This window comes from Rosa rugosa, chromosome 3 (genome assembly GCF_958449725.1).
Source record: "Rosa rugosa chromosome 3, drRosRugo1.1, whole genome shotgun sequence".
Lineage (NCBI taxonomy): Eukaryota > Viridiplantae > Streptophyta > Magnoliopsida > Rosales > Rosaceae > Rosa > Rosa rugosa.
In genome coordinates this window covers 19,854,586-19,873,003 of record NC_084822.1, presented here as the reverse complement: position 1 = coordinate 19,873,003, position 18,418 = coordinate 19,854,586, and the positions used below count along the sequence as shown (strand labels likewise).

Sequence of the window (18,418 nt, the reverse complement as noted above, 5' to 3'; positions counted from 1 at the left end):
ACGAACTTCCAAAACAACTTTAAGGTTCAATGTACTACCCCTTTCGAATATCCATCACCTAAGAAGTATAGTATGCTTGGCTAATACACGTATAGCACTTAAAACATGGCATGAGTCAAATACAAGTCCATATTAGCCAAGTCAATACTACAGGGAAGGTATTCACGTTCCTAAAACGACCTAGCGGCCTAAACAACTCCCAACACTCACGCATACCCAATGACTTAGCCAATACCGAAGAGCACACGATGGGGATCCGCTGCAGACGGGCCATCACTCGGAAAGTATTGACACATCACCAAATATGCACCTTACGCTCTGATACCAAACTGTCACGCCCCGAATTTTGAATAATAAATTCAAATCCGAAACATGAATAAACAATTAATACAAATAACGTTCTGAATTTTTTTTTCTCAGAAACAAACACACCACTCGCCACTCAACACAAAACTCGAAAAACCTCGAGTTAATTATTACAATTCACTCTTACAAAGTAAAATCGTAAAGCTCTAAATGAGCATAACAAACCTCACAATATAATGCTGTAATTCACATAACACTACTCTAAGCAGCCCGATCACCGTCCTGGTTCTCCTGACCTGTAGGATTACCCGCTACACAATTTGAATAGTGTACCGGGAGTTGCAACAACACAAAACCCGGTAAGCTTTTTACAGCCAGTATGAGTAAACAAGAAAGAACTGTTGATTTTAAATTACAATTCTTATAACTCAACAACACAACCAACAATCTCAACATCCACGACGCAAACGTCAACCAATTCAATATCACCACTTTGGTCCTATCACACAACACTATCACCACTTTGGTCCCATCCCATAACACGTTAGAGCTCTAACTGCCTCGTTACCTCTGACACCTTGGCCTAGGGTCAAGCAACGGCAAAAATACTTCGGTTAACACTATAACCGTCGCGCTTTGGACATCCCCGTCCTCAGCACCATATACTTCGGTTAATAATAAACCGTCGCGCTTTGGACATCCCCGTCCTCAGCACACAACTTCGGTTAATAATAAACCGTCGCACCTTGGACATCCCCGTCCTCAGTACACAAACACTCCGGTTATCCTTAACCGTCGAACTTCGGACACCTCATCCTCAGAACCCTACATTCTCTAACTCTATACATCCTCCAATGTAAATCATGAATATTAACAAGAACTCATCAATCATGTTCATCACATATAAATATGGTAAGTCACATGTCAATTCATAATAATTTAATCATCCCAATTCCACACTCTTCAATGTCACACCATTCACATATAATCACGTAAATATATATATACGTAATTATCCGCTCAGGGATAATCACTAATACCAACTATAGTTCACATGCAATAAAACCGAGAAATTCATTTGTATAGTAAAAATCATTTTACTTACCCATGGACCGTAGTTGATCAAGTCCATATGATTTTAAAACAAATATTTATTTCATAAATATTTTCACGCAATTACGACAAAATAAGGTAATTAAATTTATTCGGTTCGTAATATGAACCACGTGAGGTTTACTCACCTCTAATCCCGCTGCGTCTTCTTAACAGCTCAAAATACGATTCACAATCGTCCGCCAACTCAAACCGTCAATCACCTAATCAAACATGACCTTAACTTAGCCAATAACTCAAAAACATAATCAAACGACAATCCAACGGTCGGATTGAAATTAAATGATTATCCAACGGTCGGATCCTCACGGATCGCCTTCCTAATCACTGTTTTGCATTTATACGAAGATCCAACGGTCGGATCTTCGCCCATGACCACACAAAGCCACTGGGACAGTCATAAGATCATCATATCAAAACTACAAGTCCATCTGACGGTCCTAACTTCACAGATCACAAATCTAACGATCGAAATCGATCTAAACTTAAAAATTCATAACTTAATCATACGATATCCAAAAATTGCGTATAATATATCGAAATGATCGTATTGAAATATAGAATCTGAAAATGTACAGAAACCATATTTTTGATCCCCGGAGGTGGCCGGAAAGGGCCGCCGGAGTTAGTGGCAGAGCCGCCGCCGACCACCACCAATGGTGTCGGGGCCGGGCTGCTCTTCTTCCTCTCATCATGCTTAACAACTTTCATAACTAGCACGAAGTCTGAAAATGACCGGAAGGGGTCGAAAATTACCTTGAACAGTATGAAGGTGGCCGGAATTTTCCAGAAACCGGCGAGAAACTGCAGAAAACGGCGAGCTCCAATTCGATGTAAAAACGTCAATTTAAGGCTTCGATTCCTTCTGAAGAGTTGTTAAGAAACTCAAGAAGAACTCACTGGTTCAAGAATCACAGAAAAATATGGTCTGTAGCTCGAGATATACCGATCGAAAGCTTCGGTGGTCGGAAAAATTCCAGAATTTTGCAGAATCCGGCAAGGCTCGATTTCGACGTCAAAGATTCAATTTCAGGCCTCGATGCCTTCTAGAGAGTTGTTAACAACATCAAGGGGAACCCACTGGAAAAAGAATCAATCAAAACGATGCACTACAGCTCGCGATATCTTGATCGAAAGTCTTCGTGGTCGGAAATTTTCCAGAATCCGGCGAGCTTGAATTCCGACGTAAAAACTTCAACCTCAGGCCTCGATCCCTTCTTGAGAGTTGTTAATAATCTCAAGGTGAACTCACCAGGCCAAGAATCACAAGAAAAGGTGGTCTATAACTCGAGAAAATCGGATTCGAAGGTGGTTTTCGAATTAAAGCCGGCCGAGCTCCGACGAACGTGAATCCGGTCACTCCAGGTGCGATCCTTCTAGGATGATGATCAGCATGTTGAGGTGAGTTCAGGGAGCTAAGGATCGTGAGTTTTGGTGGCCGGAATTAGGAGAAAACCGGCGTTGACTGTTTTTGGCTCAAACCTTGCAGCTCCGGTTTGCCGGATTTGAGGCCGTTCCGGGGAAAGTGGTCACGTCCAGTAGCTAGACGACGTCGAGGCGAAGCCATGGACACCTCGAGAACGGCTTGAGGTGGCCGGACGGTGGCGCTGCTGGCAGAGGAAGAACGCCCAGAAAGAAGAGAAAAAGGTCGGGGGAGAGGAGAGAGAAGAGAGAAAACCGGGGGAGAAAATAGAAAGAATAGGAAATTTTGGGATTTAAGAAAAATTCCAGAAATTCTCCATATTTATAGAAAAAAAATCCCGATTTTCAAATATTCATAACTTATTCATACAAACTCCGAATATTGCGTTCAACATACGCACGAGATCGTATCGACGAGCTCTACAACTTTCATGAAGAAAGTTTTCCCAAATTCTGTACGTATAAGAAGTCACTTTTTAAGACCCCCTAAATAACGTTCGTTTTCGAAATAAAATCGTTCGAACTAATTCCACAACTCCTTCAAGCTTCGTATTCGTGCCCACGCCTACGAAATCATTTCCAAAATGACATCGGACGTTAATTTGAATTTTTCGGGTATTACAATCTACCCTCCTTAAAGAAATTTCGTCCCGAAATTTAAGCGCAAGTCAATTCCTCTCGATTAAGGTTGACCTAACCATAGAATCTCCATCTTTTCCAAATCTGTAGTAATCTACAGAGCCTCAGCTCTTTGTATAAAAATACATTCCTATGGCCACTAAATCCTTTCATCACAAACGTAAACTCACACAACAACTGCTCAACAACACTCCACATCACATACACAAAATCGTCACATGGATCATCTCATAGATCCTCACATAGATCAACACTTTGTACTGGCATACAAGCACAGTAAACACTCCCACAAAGTGTTTCGCTACTCAATTAGCATCACGGTAAGTCTCTATAGTAAAACTCAAGCATGCACCATTCTACACAACAATAGAGATGCATCACTCAAAACAATTCGTCCCCAAAAGCACGCCAATAAAATATGTTACCCAGTGATGATGACTTGGGCTTGCTCAATCCTTGGGCTAAGCATTAGGGCTGGCCAATTGGGCCGAAGAAACCGAACCATCCACATTTCGAACCGGCCCGAACCAATTTGGGTTTAACATTTGGGCCTACCATTCGGGCCGAACAATTGGGCTTAACATTTGGGCTTACCAATCGGGCCGAACAATTGGGCTTACTATTTGGGCTTACTATTTGGGCCTACCAACTTCCAGCTCGGCTACGGTATGAAATTGTACATACCGTATATAAGTATGTATACCGTACAGACCGTATATACGTATGCATACCGTACAGACCGTATATACGTATGTATGCCGTACATACCGTATATACGTCCGTATATCAAGCATATACGAGATCCAAAAATATTTGTAAGAGGTAAGGTTCGAACTCCCGACCTCGAACACGAAGGTTTTGCTCCCAACCACTGAAGCAAGAGCTGCCTTCATTAATATATGCTCACGTGTTATATTTATTATGTCATAAGCGACATAAATAAAATAACGGGAGAGGCAAGGTTCGAACCTCTGACCTCTTGTACAAGAGCTTTGCTCTTCAACCACTAGAGCACCAGCTGCACTCGTTATTCTCCATGCAACTCCTTTTATTTATTCTATCATAAGCGATAGAATAAAAACAAACTGTCGGTACACTCCACGTGCCACGACACGTCGCTTTCGTGATTTACGGAAAGCAGATCCCTTTCGGCGAAAGCTGTCTGCCACAGCGTCTCGAGATTCGCTCGGTCCCCCTACACGCTCTCCACGCGCCCACAACTTTTCCGTGTTTTTGGGCGACTTTAATCCAACGCGTAGTTTGAATCTCTGAGATCGTCCATCCAACGGTGGAGATCTGCTCACCTTGTTCTATAAATAGGTGCATTCGGGGAATGAGACTATTCACACCAAAGAAAAGAAAATTTCCCCAGAGTTTTAGCCATCCTCTCTCAATTCTCTTCTTCCATCCGATAACTCAAATCTCTTCTTCCATTCTCACATTTTCTCAACCCTATCTTGTGCTCTATATAAACCTCCTTTTATCTCCTCCAGATTTTACTCGGTTTTGTCTAAGCGTGCAGTTTCAAATTCCTTCTCCTTCATCATGGTTCGAACCAAGATTACCGCTCGCATGAGCGTCAATCAACGCTGTGTTCTCTCTTTAGAAGAAGAGGGTTGTCAAGCGGCCGCTTGCGCTGGCCTCACTCGTCCTGGAGACCATCGTCCTATACGTGAGCGTAGCCGCAGTCCCCCTCCTCTGCCTCGTCGTTCTCCCAGACTGCATCCCAGCGAGTCCTCTTCCTCCCTAGCTGCTCGTGCTCCTCGGCCTGTGGCCACCCTGGAAAGCTTGTCAGACTCAATTGATGCACTGCGTTCCTCCCTCCGTGATGGTATTATGGTGACGGATTGGCGAGTCACATGTATGATCGATTACATCACTGACATGAACCTCTCTTTGATCCGTTGCCACACCGCAATGAACAAGCTTGCTCAGGAGGTCAATAACATGCAGTGTCATCCTCCTGGGTTTCCTTGCAAGGAAGTTGTTGCGTCACTCCACAAGGACCCTCCTCCTGCGGCTGAAACCAGCAAAAGGGCTGCCACTCGTCCGCGCACCGCTCCTCATGTTCCTTGGGAAGATCTTGACTCAACCAGTAGTGACTCGCAGGACAGTGAAGAGGTCGATGATCAAGTCACCAAACTCAGGGAGGAGATTGCTGAGCTTTCCCAATCAAAGGGGAAGAAGTAAAAACAATTCATCTTTTAGTTATTGTATTTCTTTTTCTGCATTTTAACTTTCGTTGTACAATAACTTTATTTTGCTTTTGACTTGTAATAAGACTGAATGTATGTGGTAGTCTTTTCTTTAAAAACAACCAACAACGCCACCAAGAATCGAACCTTGGTCACCCATTGCTCTTTCAAAATTAGCCAGCTCTGCTGCACTCGTACTTCTAGTAATTCCTTGAAGTTTTCTAGATTAGTCTCCAACCTTACGTAAGACATATCTTGATTCACCAATCAATACTGGTAAAGCACCTAATATCTCACCCTAACTATACCCCCGTTCAAAATCCTATTCTCACAACATCTGTTCCAATGCATTGATAATACAACACTAGCACCCCTAGGGTTGCAAAACAACATTATCACCTCAGCTCATATGTCGACACAATGTCTCTTCACAATCAACCCTATCACAAGGTCGTATAAATTTTTCCATATGTCAAACCATACACAAAATCTATCATAGAGATATATCCCCAATAATCACTCTCAAAACGCAACTGTAAATCAAGTCACACAAAGGTCTAGCTAAAATCAAGGAATAATAAAGCTAAACACTTCCCAAGCTTTGCATACAACTTTTCTTTTCTTAGAATCTCCAGCACACACCATAGATGCTATTGCTACAGGTACCATACTTTTCCTCACATCGATAATAAACTCTACTACCCTCCTTATAGGTAACCTAAGTATCTCCCAAATTACATCACTACACTCAAAAATCAATATAGTCTTGAGAATTCTACCCCATAATCTCTCACACTCCTATCATCTTGAGTTAGTGAGATCAATTCTCATTCCAACTGCTCATATATTCTCAATTTATACTAATAACTCAATCTCACACAAGATTAGTATAGTTACCTCAAAGCCACTTTAATCACATCACCCATGCCAATTACCAAAACCCCACTAAGACATCTCGTTACAAAACAAGATATCTATTATTTGACATGTACATCTCATCCAAAAACATATGTACGTCCAACTTAAGAAGGCAAACTTTCTATCCATTAATACTCGTATCCACACTAGGTACGTGCATAGGTCCACACCATGCCTTCAACCAAACACTTCAACAATCAAAAGAACCTCATTTCCATAAAACAATTCTCACTGACTCAACAGAGTTAAATCCGAAGGTTTCCATTCCTTAAAGATTATAACTCGCGGCAACTGAACTCATTCTAATACGAACTTCCAAAACAACTTTAAGGTTCAATGTACTACCCCTTTCGAATATCCATCACCTAAGAAGTATAGTATGCTTGGCTAATACACGTATAGCACTTAAAACATGGCATGAGTCAAATACAAGTCCATATTAGCCAAGTCAATACTACAGGGAAGGTATTCACGTTCCTAAAACGACCTAGCGGCCTAAACAACTCCCAACACTCACGCATACCCAATGACTTAGCCAATACCGAAGAGCACACGATGGGGATCCGCTGCAGACGGGCCATCACTCGGAAAGTATTGACACATCACCAAATATGCACCTTACGCTCTGATACCAAACTGTCACGCCCCGAATTTTGAATAATAAATTCAAATCCGAAACATGAATAAACAATTAATACAAATAACGTTCTGAATTTTTTTTTCTCAGAAACAAACACACCACTCGCCACTCAACACAAAACTCGAAAAACCTCGAGTTAATTATAACAATTCACTCTTACAAAGTAAAATCGTAAAGCTCTAAATGAGCATAACAAACCTCACAATATAATGCTGTAATTCACATAACACTACTCTAAGCAGCCCGATCACCGTCCTGGTTCTCCTGACCTGTAGGATTACCCGCTACACAATTTGAATAGTGTACCGGGAGTTGCAACAACACAAAACCCGGTAAGCTTTTTACAGCCAGTATGAGTAAACAAGAAAGAACTGTTGATTTTAAATTACAATTCTTATAACTCAACAACACAACCAACAATCTCAACATCCACGACGCAAACGTCAACCAATTCAATATCACCACTTTGGTCCTATCACACAACACTATCACCACTTTGGTCCCATCCCATAACACGTTAGAGCTCTAACTGCCTCGTTACCTCTGACACCTTGGCCTAGGGTCAAGCAACGGCAAAAATACTTCGGTTAACACTATAACCGTCGCGCTTTGGACATCCCCGTCCTCAGCACCATATACTTCGGTTAATAATAAACCGTCGCGCTTTGGACATCCCCGTCCTCAGCACCATATACTTCGGTTAATAATAAACCGTCGCGCTTTGGACATCTCCGTCCTCAGCACACAACTTCGGTTAATAATAAACCGTCGCACCTTGGACATCCCCGTCCTCAGTACACAAACACTCCGGTTATCCTTAACCGTCGAACTTCGGACACCTCATCCTCAGAACCCTACATTCTCTAACTCTACACATCCTCCAATGTAAATCATGAATATTAACAAGAACTCATCAATCATGTTCATCACATATAAATATGGTAAGTCACATGTCAATTCATAATAATTTAATCATCCCAATTCCACACTCTTCAATGTCACACCATTCACATATAATCACGTAAATATATATATACGTAATTATCCGCTCAGGGATAATCACTAATACCAACTATAGTTCACATGCAATAAAACCGAGAAATTCATTTGTATAGTAAAAATCATTTTACTTACCCATGGACCGTAGTTGATCAAGTCCATATGATTTTAAAACAAATATTTATTTCATAAATATTTTCACGCAATTACGACAAAATAAGGTAATTAAATTTATTCGGTTCGTAATATGAACCACGTGAGGTTTACTCACCTCTAATCCCGCTGCGTCTTCTTAACAGCTCAAAATACGATTCACAATCGTCCGCCAACTCAAACCGTCAATCACCTAATCAAACATGACCTTAACTTAGCCAATAACTCAAAAACATAATCAAACGACAATCCAACGGTCGGATTGAAATTAAATGATGATCCAACGGTCGGATCCTCATGGATCGCCTTCCTAATCACTGTTTTGCATTTATACGAAGATCCAACGGTCGGATCTTCGCCCATGACCACACAAAGCCACTGGGACAGTCATAAGATCATCATATCAAAACTACAAGTCCATCTGACGGTCCTAACTTCACAGATCACAAATCTAACGATCGAAATCGATCTAAACTTAAAAATTCATAACTTAATCATACGATATCCAAAAATTGCGTATAATATATCGAAATGATCGTATTGAAATATAGAATCTGAAAATGTACAGAAACCATATTTTTGATCCCCGGAGGTGGCCGGAAAGGGCCGCCGGAGTTAGTGGCAGAGCCGCCGCCGACCACCACCAATGGTGTCGGGGCCGGGCTGCTCTTCTTCCTCTCATCATGCTTAATAACTTTCATAACTAGCACGAAGTCTGAAAATGACCGGAAGGGGTCGAAAATTACCTTGAACAGTATGAAGGTGGCCGGAATTTTCCAGAAACCGGCGAGAAACTGCAGAAAACGGCGAGCTCCAATTCGACGTAAAAACGTCAATTTAAGGCTTCGATTCCTTCTGAAGAGTTGTTAAGAAACTCAAGAAGAACTCACTGGTTCAAGAATCACAGAAAAATATGGTCTGTAGCTCGAGATATACCGATCGAAAGCTTCGGTGGTCGGAAAAATTCCAGAATTTTGCAGAATGCGGCAAGGCTCGATTTCGACGTCAAAGATTCAATTTCAGGCCTCGATGCCTTCTAGAGAGTTGTTAACAACATCAAGGGGAACCCACTGGAAAAAGAATCAATCAAAACGATGCACTACAGCTCGCGATATCTTGATCGAAAGTCTTCGTGGTCGGAAATTTTCCAGAATCCGGCGAGCTTGAATTCCGACGTAAAAACTTCAACCTCAGGCCTCGATCCCTTCTTGAGAGTTGTTAATAATCTCAAGGTGAACTCACCAGGCCAAGAATCACAAGAAAAGGTGGTCTATAACTCGAGAAAATCGGATTCGAAGGTGGTTTTCGAATTAAAGCCGGCCGAGCTCCGACGAACGTGAATCCGGTCACTCCAGGTGCGATCCTTCTAGGATGATGATCAGCATGTTGAGGTGAGTTCAGGGAGCTAAGGATCGTGAGTTTTGGTGGCCGGAATTAGGAGAAAACCGGCGTTGACTGTTTTTGGCTCAAACCTTGCAGCTCCGGTTTGCCGGATTTGAGGCCGTTCCGGGGAAAGTGGTCACGTCCAGTAGCTAGACGACGTCGAGGCGAAGCCGTGGACACCTCGAGAGCGGCTTGAGGTGGCCGGACGGTGGCGCTGCTGGCAGAGGAAGAACGCCCAGAAAGAAGAGAAAAAGGTCGGGGGAGAGGAGAGAGAAGAGAGAAAACCGGGGGAGAAAATAGAAAGAATAGGAAATTTTGGGATTTAAGAAAAATTCCAGAAATTCTCCATATTTATAGAAAAAAAATCCCGATTTTCAAATATTCATAACTTATTCATACAAACTCCGAATATTGCGTTCAACATACGCACGAGATCGTATCGACGAGCTCTACAACTTTCATGAAGAAAGTTTTCCCAAATTCTGTACGTATAAGAAGTCACTTTTTAAGACCCCCTAAATAACGTTCGTTTTCGAAATAAAATCGTTCGAACTAATTCCACAACTCCTTCAAGCTTCGTATTCGTGCCCACGCCTACGAAATCATTTCCAAAATGACATCGGACGTTAATTTGAATTTTTCGGGTATTACACAGACAAGGCATACTGAGTATGCAGCCTAGTACAGAGCCCACATGACCTTACCAAGAGTTGGCAAGGATTTATTGTACATAAAATGCACCTAAACTTGAAATAGATTATTAAAACTACATAAAACATAATATAAGACCACTGATAGAGGCCCAAAGATTGAAGCCATGACCCATACCAGGCCCACGACCCAAGTTGTTCATGACCGGCAACCTTTCCCGGTAGGAATATGGTGGCGCCATAACCAGCAAATCACCGTGCCAATGAACCGGAATGCCATTGATATCGAGGTAGCAATCCACTGATAATCGTCGTCCCGGCCATATCAAGGCAGGAACCATTGCCAAATCGAGGCAAGAGCCAAGCCTCCCGACCTCGACCGTAGTCGGAGCACCATTGAAAGATCCACGAACCATCAGTAACTGTTGCCGTACCGCCTTTGATTTCGGGATGCCGCCGGAGTGCCACCTCGATTGTCCATCCCGGCCTCCCCCAGGCTTCCTTGACACCTGCGATTGCAAACTGTTCGTCGGTGACAGACTGGTATATCTCCACCAACGCTCATCCTTATCCAGACCTAAACTCCACTGTGGGCCTTCACCGGCAGACTGCGAAATCCTACCTACCCGTCTGACGACGAAGTCCCGAAGACGTGATGCCGGACGGAACATGAGAACTGAAGCAGTTTACTCTTCTTCGAAAGCGAAACTTCTTCTCCGAAAAGTGATGAGCAAAACGAGAACTGGCAGTTTTTCAGAATCTTCTTTTTTCTCTCTCTCTTTTATCAAAGCATAAAGCAAGCATAAATTAACTAAATTCACTGATATTACATGCAGTAAGTTGTAACCCACTCTTGCGTGCATGTCTTTTAGTAACTCAAAAAAAAAAACTCAATAATTTCATCTTTTCACACAAGAATGTTAGATCCGCAAATACAAAATTCATCTTAAATTGAAGAAAATAGATAACTATATTTGTATATATATACTAGATTCTATCAAACATAGGAGTCATTTACGGTGCATTAATGTATCAATACATCAAGTAAACTAGCTCAATACAAAGGTAGACTAATTCTAGATTAAGCCAAGCTAGTTTACTAATGCATAGAATCAGTCTACCTCCATATCGAATCCAGATTACTTGATGTGTCGGTACCCAAACATAAACATTATACATCCAATGATCGGATCGACCACATGAGGTTCCCACCGACTATACCAACATGTAATCTGGGTGATGGCCTAGTCAAACGTTACCCAAAACCGTACCAACAAGGAATTACAATTGCTTTTGAGTACGCCTCTTAGGTGCCCAGAAGACAACTCTTCCCAAAATGAAGAACAAGTGAACACACCCCAAGGGTCTATAAAAGACATTCTCTCATCATTAATGGTAAGCACTTACTCAACACCTAAAGTAACTCTGTCAACATCAATACTAATACTTAGGCATTGTAGGAATAAACACCGACCCACTTAATCTACGTCTTAATGCCGGTCTAATATATTTGACAGGTATCAACTGAGTCCATACACTATATCTGTGACTTCTCTATACCCTTGTAGGATAAGACAAAAACAAAAGGAAAAGTTATCATTTTGGTCACCCAACTATAACTCAGTCGATACTTTGTTCACTATACTTTTAATAATTTCACTTTAGTTATTCAACTTAAACCAAGGACTAAAATATCCAATATCGAGGATATATCGACAGTCCAGAAAATGGAAATTTCGATGGAAATATAGAGGAAATATCGATATCGGTAAATACTTGAGAAAAATTATGGAAATTTAAAGAAAAACTTGGAAATTTTGAATGGAATTTGTACATATGTTTATTTGATCAATTATCTATTTTATTTCAAACGAAAATGTTGAATAAACATTGTTATATATTGAGTTGTAATAATTTAAGGTGAAGTAGTATATGCTGAGTCGTCTAACATTTCTTGATATTTAACTTAATACTCTCAATGTTTTTCAACTTTTATAGTAGATGAAATGGTGAATATAATTAATTAGACCAATAAAATACACTATGTGAACCAAAACTTAGTAATAGTAAATAATTGTATACCTGGTAATATTAAACTTAGTAATTTTTTATTACTGAAATAACAACATGAGAAAGGTATGAAACATGAAGCTATGAAACTTGAATTGTGTAATAAATTCAATGACAATGTTCTTTTTTTCTTCTAAAGTAAAATATTTGAAATATTGGTACTTCAAATTGAGAATTGGTGGTAAAAAAAATAATAATAGTAAATTGGTTATTGATTACATATTTACCATAATCTTCTGATCAACTACTTATATTAAAAGATGTAACAAATAAGCAAGTTGATGTGTTGCAAGAATGGTTGAGCTTTTGTTTGTAGTTTCAAGTCTTATTGGGCGCGTGGGTTTTCAGGCTTGGGCAGGGCCACGTGATAAAGGAAAAGTGGTTCGGGATTTCACGAGATATTCCTTAAATTCTTGGAAATTTCAAATATTTCGCGAAAAGTTCAAAAATATCGCGAAATTCTCAAAATTTTGGTTGAAATTCCTTTGGTAACTAAGGAAACTTTCGAGGTCTCCCAAAAAAGAGAATTTCGCCCAAAATTCCTCTGATAAACACTGTCTATCACTTTGGTCACTATTGTCAACTTCACTGTTAAATTCTTGTAAACACTGTCTGTTTCTTTTTCTTTTTTATCCCCTCCAACTTTGGATCAAACATCAGTTTGGTCCCTGATTTTTTTTTTTTAATCATGATGGTACATGCACTTCCATTTGCAACACTCACGTCCAAAATTCAAAATTGGCTCGAAATGTGACCCCAGATGCTGAGTTGGATCTAACATCTGGGCCTATATTTCTAACATTGACCCTCAATATGGACGAAATATCCAAACTACCCCTTATTACCCTAAAAACCAGAAAACAATGGCCGACTCCCTCTTTCTTTATCTTCTTCTTCTTCCTCTGCCATGAAAGATAGAGAAACCAACAACCTTCTCGCCCTCGACCTCCTTCTCTCTTCTCCATCAGAACCCAGAAGAACAAAAGGTCTGAAACAACAAATCAGACTCTAATGCCCTTACCATTCCCAAATCTCTCAACAAACCAAACAAGCTCCAGATCAAACCCAGACGAACAACTCCAAAAATCTAACCCCAATTTCAAAACCTCATAATACATGGAAACGAATTGAATCGAAAACCAAATAGAATCACAAAACAAAGGGAACATAATCAAAATTGCAAAGCAAATCGAGCCATTGCTTCGATTTTTGTGGTGTCGAAATCAGAAATTGAAATTAGCAATCTGGGATTAGCAATCAATCCAGCTCCGACTTCTACCCCATCGATCCAGCTCCAGCCACCAAATTTCAGTAACCATTCAATTCGATTGCCGCCATGAAGCAGATTGCTAAATCTCGTGCCACCGAACCAAACCGCATAATTATCCACTGGATTGTCATAATCCAAAGCCAAAACACTGACTCCGGCAATCCCAGCAACACAAAGGATGGGATGTCACACCCCAAATTTCGAATAAAGAAATTTGAATCCGAATCGCGATAACATAACAACACAAGAAAACACTTACAAAATTTTTCATTTAAATTAAGCAACAAAACAAACCGAGCTCACAATGTCAATACCGACTCATTCTTTAGTGTCAAATATTACATTACAGAGAGTTTACAAATTAAATTTGATAACAATTCAATAAGTAAACACATCCACCACACTCACTACACAGTGAAAGACTAAAACCAAAGTGCCCTTCTACGTCCAAGTTATGACAGCAACAAGGCCTCAGTTTCGATGACGGTTACTCGTTACTCTTACTTGCACAATAACCCCTACACTATGGAATAATGCACCGGGTTGAAACAACAAATCCGGTAAGCTTTTGCAAGGTCATGTGAGTAAACCTAAATAACCACAAAACACCTTTCTAACTCAAGGACAACAAATCAACACAATGATTATTTCAAATTCAAATCCTTTTCTTTTTAAGGAAAACACAAGTCACCACCGTGACAAACCAAATCATTTGAAATCTCAACTACAATCCAAGAAATCACTTTTCTTTCCTCTCGACAGGAAGCATTTATCACCACAATGACATGATAAAAAATTTCTCAACTCACTACGAGTCTCAACCACAACTTCACTTACAAATTAAACTACATAAAAACCAGTAATCCCTGCATAGAAAATTAGTTCAGGAGATCACCAAAAAGCACACAATCCAAAATCATAGTAATCCCTGCATATAGTTTAGTTCAGGAGATTACATTAAAATCAATAAAAAAAAATCATAGTAATCCCTGCATATAGTTTAGTTCAGGAGACTACATTAAAACCAAACAATTCAAATAAACAAGAAATCAAACAAGGTACGTGTATTATTCGAACATTTCAAAACCCGAGGAGAAACTCTCTCAAGCCTAGCAGACCCTAGCAAACCCTAGTTTTGTCGGCGCCGGCGCCGATCTCTCAGTGATCGTTTTCTATGCAACAATTCAAGAGCCTCGCCTGGAACTGCAGAGGGCTTAACAATACAGAAACGCAGGATGCTCTCGTCGATATTGTTCGACGTCAAAACCCTAGCCTGGTGTTTCTCTCTGAAACCCTAGCAACGTCAGATCTGCTGACGACAGTGCGTCGTGTGCGCTCCTAAAGATGATGATTGCCGTGGCCTGGCACTGTTCTGGCGGAATGATACCCCTGTTAGGCTCAGGAACTACTCTGCGAATCATATTGATGTTGAGGTTGGGGCTATAGGATCTGAAGGTGTTTTTCGATTTACAGGAATCTATGGAGTTGCTACAACAGCAAATCGTACCATCACTTGGGAGCTCCTCAGATTGTTAGCTTCTCAGGTTCGCATTCCTTGGTTGGTAGCTGGAGATTTCAATGAAATTCTTTGCCATGCTGACAAGTCAGGCGGTCCACCCCGTAGCCTCGCCCAAATGAACAGCTTCAGACAAGCTCTTGTCGACTGCGATCTCATGGACATAGGGTTTGTGGGAGCGCGTTTTACATGGTCTAATCGCTTCACCAAAGAGCGGCTGGATCGGGCATGCCAAACAGTCCAGTGGAGACACATGGATCCATTCTCCAGGGTTATCACTCTCCCTCTTAGCAAATCTGACCACTGTCCCATTTTAATCGAGATCAACCCGGAACCAACTCCAATGTATCGCAGACCTCGGTCTTTTAAATTTGAGGAGATGTGGTTGCCACACCCAGACTGTGCTAAGGTAGTGGAACGAGGGTGGATGCTTCCAACTTCTGGTGATTCCATGCAGCAAGTTGGTAGAAAGATTAAGCATATCGGCCAACTTTTTATGAGTTGGAACTCCGGTGTTTTTCAACAAAGGCAGACGGAGATGAAGTTGATTCAATGTAAGTTGGATGAGCTGATGAAGCAATCGTTTGATGTTGAGCATTTCGATGAACAGAGGAGTTTACAATTCCGATTGAATGAGTTACTTACTGCCAACGAGACTTATTGGCGACAACGATCACGACTCCAATGGTTGAGAGAAGGTGATCGTAACACAGCTTTTTTCCATAGAAGTGCTTCGAATCGTCGATGTCGGAATCGAATTAAAGGGCTTCGCACTGAGACTGGACAATGGACCTCTAATCCGGGGGAAATCTCTGAGCTTTTGATCCACTATTACGAGTCGATTTTCCGAGCTAGTAGACCGGACCCTGTGGCCCTTAACACGGTTTTGGATTGTCTGCAACCTAGGGTTTCTGCTGAAATGAACTTGAACCTTACTGCTCCATATTCTGATGCTGAAATAAAGCAGGCCTTATTCCAGATGCAACCATCAAAAGCGCCGGGCCCGGATGGTATGTCTCCATGCTTCTTCCAAAAATTTTGGAATGTGGTTGAAAGGGATGTGTGTCTTGCCGTCCGTGAGATATTGAGTATTGGTAGCATCTCACAAGAGTCAAATTTCACACACCTTACTCTCATTCCAAAGATCAAGGAACCAAAGCTTCCATCGGACTTAAGGCCTATTGCCCTTTGTAATGTTGTGTACAAGATTGCTTCGAAGGTTCTGGCGAACCGACTCAAGACCATTCTCCCCCATATCATCTCTCAGCTACAAAGCGCCTTTGTACCAGGCCGTCTTATCTCGGACAACACCTTGGTGGCTACTGAAGTGGCCCATTTTATGAAAAAGCTCCGCAGGCAGGCTGAGGGTTTCTTCTCTCTAAAATTGGATATTTCCAAAGCATACGATCGGTTGGAATGGCAGTACCTAGAGGCCATTTTACTTAAGCTAGGTTTTTGTCGGAGTTGGGTGAATGTTGTCCTTGCTACAGTGAAATCTGTTAGTTACTCCATCTTGATCAATGGCTCGCCAACAGGTTTTATCTTACCTTCTAGGGGTATACGTCAAGGTGATCCCCTATCTCCATACTTGTTCATACTGTGTGCAGAAGGTCTCTCTGCACTTATCTCCTCCTCTATTCAAAATGGCATCGTCAAAGGCCTCAAGATGACTCCCACAACCCCCACTCTCCATCATCTTCTTTTTGCGGATGATTGCTTCCTCTTTGGTGAAGCCTCGGCTCGTGAATGTCGAGCTTTTAAGCAGGTACTTTCTATTTATGCACGAGCTTCGGGACAACATATCAATTTACAGTATTCTAGTGTTGTTTTTAGCGGCAATTTCCATGCACAGGATAGGGCTACCCTAGCTGGCATTCTTGATGTGCAGTGTGTTAAAGAACATGGCTTATACTTGGGCTTACCTATCCAAGTTGGCCATAATAAGAAGGCTATTTTTGCATACCTGAAGGAGAAATTGTCTAAGAAACTCATTAGCTGGCGTGCAAAAATCCTGAGCTCTGGTGGTAAAGAACTGCTTATCAAGGCTGTCGCTCAAACCCTGCCTAACTATGTGATGAACTGCTATGCTTTACCTAAATCTATGTGTGATGAACTTCAACAGTTATGTTGCCAATTTTTTTGGGGAAGTACTGATGATAAGAGAAGAATTCATTGGCGGTCTTGGGAAAGAATGTGCCTTCCCAAAGAGAAAGGTGGTATGGGGTTTAAACATCTACACTCTCACAATCTAGCTATGCTATCGAAACAGGGCTGGAGGTTGCTCTCTCACCCGGAGTCACTTGTGGCACAAGTTTTTAAGGCTGTGTACTATCCTTTCGGGACCTTTCTTACTGCTGATATAGGGGACAGACCCTCCTACTCTTGGCGTAGCCTGATGGAAGCAAGGCCGGTGCTCCATGCTGGTCTACTTTGGCGTATTGGGGACGGTCAGTCAGTCAACATATGGGAGGATGATTGGATACCAACTGTCCCTCATTACTTGCTTTCTCGGCCTCCAGATTCAGTTTTTGAACCGGTTTCAGACCTGCTCAACTCGAACTCTTTGTCTTGGGACATTGCAGCAGTCCATGCCTGCTTTGATCCCCAGGTAGTCCCACAAGTTCTATCCATCCCGCTTAGCAGTCGCTTTGGACGCGATAGGATGTCGTGGAAGCTTGATAAGAAAGGTCTTTTCTCTGTAAAATCAGCGTATAAAGTTGCTTGTGATTTTTCAGTGGGTAATCTCTTTGCTTCTGCTTCTACTGGTGATCCATATGGACCGGTCTGGAAGGCACTGTGGCAGGCCAAAGTGCCCAGCAAAGTTGCCATATTTGGTTGGCGAGCAGCTCACAATCTTCTTCCCACCCGGACGGCTCTGACCTTGAAGGGCTATACTGGTCCTTTGCAGTGTGTGCTATGCGGTACACATGTTGAGACCTTGGAACATGTCTTCTGCAACTGCAGCTTTACGCAGGAAATCATTGGAACTCCTCCATTATCTATACCTATGTCTTCACTGTTTTGGAAAGACTGGCTACTAGAGCGAGCCCTCTCTATGGCTCCAAGAGAGTTTGATCAGTTCTTGGTTCTACTCTGGAATGTGTGGAGACACCGGAATGACAAATTGTGGAATAATCATACTCA

General features: G+C 41.6%; 2 long non-coding RNA genes across 2 annotated transcripts; both read right to left on the bottom strand.

Moving 5' to 3' along the window:
• Positions 1-442: 442 nt before the first annotated feature.
• Positions 443-2,271, bottom strand: LOC133735665 (uncharacterized). Its single transcript, XR_009859206.1, has 3 exons — positions 2,176-2,271; positions 1,548-1,622; positions 443-617 (listed from the first exon to the last, which is right to left on the bottom strand). It is a non-coding gene; the product is annotated as an uncharacterized LOC133735665 (long non-coding RNA).
• A 5,139-nt stretch (positions 2,272-7,410) lies between these two features.
• On the bottom strand, positions 7,411-10,409 carry LOC133739736 (uncharacterized). Its single transcript, XR_009860799.1, has 3 exons — positions 9,132-10,409; positions 8,504-8,578; positions 7,411-7,517 (listed from the first exon to the last, which is right to left on the bottom strand). It is a non-coding gene; the product is annotated as an uncharacterized LOC133739736 (long non-coding RNA).
• Positions 10,410-18,418: the final 8,009 nt, after the last annotated feature.